The following is a 3,263-nucleotide window of genomic DNA, read 5'->3' as shown; positions in this document are numbered from 1 at the left end:
TTCAGCTGTGTCAGGATTAAATACCTCTTGCGGGTTCTTCTGTTCACCTGGAGTTCGGCTCAGGTTGCTCTCTCAGCAGAGAACTCAACCACTCGAAATGTCTTCTCCTTTCCTCCAGCAACAGGAGACGCAGGTCTGAGCTTCGCAATAGAAAAGGTCCTCTCCTGACTCTACATGATCCCAGACTGCGACTTGGGGCTTGTCATCTGAAAAACGTCATCCCCTCAGCCTCCTTGCCGGTTGTGCGTGGAATGCCCAAGCTGTATTCCCAGGGACGGCTGTGCTGAGGAATGGGCCTGGGAGAGAGCTGTGAGCGAGATGGGGCCTCCTCACCTCACCCACCTCCCCGCCTTCTCCACTGACACTGCAGAGAGCCGCTGAGCACAGTTGACCGGCACATTGACAGCACCTGCCTCCTGCGCTCTGGGCACAGTGCGAGCAGGCACACTGACAGGTACGTCAGAAGAGCTGGGCGCTGGGAGGGGAAAGAGCTGGATTTTAAACTTGATTTCTATTGCCAGAACATTCAAGGGAAGCACATTTTCCCACACAGTTTACAGACCCCAGTCGTGTGTTTCTACGTCCGACTCCGAACAGCATGGCCATGTCTCTTGACATCTTGACCTCTTGACCTCACGCCTACATGAGTCGTGACGAGACAGCTGCCCTGTCCCAAAGAGAAGGACATTGGTAGTGACGAAAGCTTGCTCTCTGGATGATGGGAAAGCCAGTTAACTGTGAGTAATCTTGCATGCAGCATCTGTTCCGTGAAAACCTCCACTGGCTGCTATAAAGAGAATAAGAAATCTGCAAAGGACTCACTGTGGGAACGCAAGGGCTGACGGAAGAGAGACTCTGTACTCTCTAGCTTTTGCTCTGCTTATTGTACGTGAATAAGAAATACTCCTCATGCATGCTTTCCGTAGTCTCCATTTACATTTTAATATATTTAAAATGTTTTAAACGTGATGTGTTTAAGAAATCTAACACTCGCCTAGTGCTTATTAAATACTGAAGGGGACAGTAGGTTCTCTGCCTGTCTTTCCAGAGAACAGGGAGTCAGGGGTATCAAGGTGTGAAGTCAGATTAAATTGAATGACTTTCTACAAGTAGAACAGCTCTGCATCCTGCCAGGAGTGAAACGTTATTTAATAAAGAGAGTTAATAGGGTGAAAAAGAGAAAATGATGAGATCTGAAAAGACAGATGAAAGGTAACGAAGGCAAAAGAAACCATCTGTTTTGGCAAAAAGAAAAACAGCATGGTTTTATAGTGTCTTTTCTGCATAAGATTGATCCCCAGTGATTGCATTAGCATGTCTCACTTGTTCAATCTGACAAAAAAAGGCAGCCCAGCAGTCCGATGCCTGTGGACCTGGCACAGATATGGCCTGCATATCAGGAACTTCATACACGCGTCTGATTAATTCCACCAGTGCTCAGCCTGCCCCGTGATTCAGCTCGGCTCAGAGCTTGCTCCCACACTTGACACAGCGATGGAGCCGCTGGTTGGAGGCTTGGTCCCACTGAAGGGGATGTGTGGCAAGACAAATAGCTTCATAATCTGAACTTCACAGGACTTCCAGCCACGCTGCTGGCTGTTCTGTTACTGATCTTGACTGGATCAGAGATCAAAGCATTTCAGGGCTGAGCCCAAACATTTGCACTTTGTTCACACAGGCACCCCAAGGACCCTGTGTGTCTGCAGTAGATCACGGATTCCTTCCCATCAGGCTAGTTTTTCAGTTGCCTTGTTCATTGTGCTCTGGGTCAGGCCTGTGCTGAACTTCGTGTAAACATTTCACTGAGGCTTTGATTGCATTGCCAGGAGAGCAGGACGGGGCTGGGCTGAGCAATTAAATTCACTATCTCATCGCTTGTCATTAGCTTCTGAGAGCCATTATTGCTTTATTTGGCAATTTCCATTCCGATATGGGAGTTTACTCTTTGTACCTTAGACCTGTAATAGATGAGCTGCTTCTTGAAATGCAGAAGCATCTTGTACAAAAACTACACTGTTCCTGCAGGGTGAGAAACGTGGGACCGAGAGACAGGGAAAGAAAGATTAACCAGCGAAGTGAGAGACAAAGACTGACAGAGATGGAAAGGTCAGAAAGAGGTAGAAGAAGCTATAGTAGCTACCTTTTTTCGATCATTCACATACATCTGAGATGAAATTGTGGGTCTGATTACAGCAAACTACAGAGGGATTACAGCAAACTGCAGTTGGAATGGGCTCCTGTTGTCTGTTAACTTTCCTTTCCTCTGTTCTTATTCTTTATATGAACATCCACTGATCACGAGCTCACTGAGCATGTACAAGCTGAGAGCAAACACACACACCACGCCTTGCAGTGCTCTGACCGGAGGACTCAACATTGTTCTTTAGTGTCAATGCAGTTATTCCTGCCAAGTCGCAGTATGCACGCTCGACAACGCTGAATGAATTCATATCACTTTTAATGGGAAAATCCATTCTTAACCCTCCATTGAAAGTGACCTGCGTGAAATGAGAATAGCCCAGCAGTGGGAAATTAAAAGTCATTTATACCTGTTTGGCTGGGGAGGACCCTCAGGCATGGACAGCAGTATGAATTACTGATGTGCCTCATGAGGATTGCTCAGTTCAGAGTGCGCCATAAACATGATTTCTTCCAAAGCCCTGAATGCAGAAAATTACACAGACTCTGTCTGGCTGCAGGCTCTAGTCTTGTTCATATCTTTTCCTTTCAGTCGTGAAATATTAATCCTTCATAAACTCCCATCAGTTTGAGAAGGGAGACCTGTAGCTAGAACCTCTGTTCATTTTACAGCTGGGTTTCTGGCTTCAGTTAGGAGTTTGAAATGTGCATAGATATCTTAGGAAAACTATGTTACTGAACATGAGCTGCTTTTCCCGTGCCATCAATAAATATCTGTTAGGTAACCAGCTGTGAAACCTCATTGCAAGGCCTGATGCAGATGCTTTTACCGGGATGCTGGTGTATAAGACCTCAGGTTTCAGCTGTGTTGTGAGAAGGCAGGATCCTACTGATGCTTCTCTGACTGCACAAATAAAATCTCTCCGCCCCAGCAGGCTCCCAGTGTCCTGCTGCTGCCCTGCCTGCCTGGCCCTTCGTGTTCCTCTGTGCACTGGCTCAATCTCACAGTTTCTGCCTCTCCATCCTCCTAATGGACTTCCCCAGTGTTGACAGAACAATTACGCTTCCCCCCCAGCATGCGTGCCTCCTGTAGCCGTGTCCATTGCAAAATATTCGGATCTGGA

This window comes from Atractosteus spatula, chromosome 11 (assembly GCF_055471065.1).
Source record: "Atractosteus spatula isolate fAtrSpa1 chromosome 11, fAtrSpa1.hap1, whole genome shotgun sequence".
In the NCBI taxonomy this organism is placed as follows: Eukaryota; Metazoa; Chordata; class Actinopteri; order Semionotiformes; family Lepisosteidae; genus Atractosteus; species Atractosteus spatula.
The sequence above is the reverse complement of the archived record's forward strand: the minus strand, read 5'-3'. Positions refer to the sequence as shown.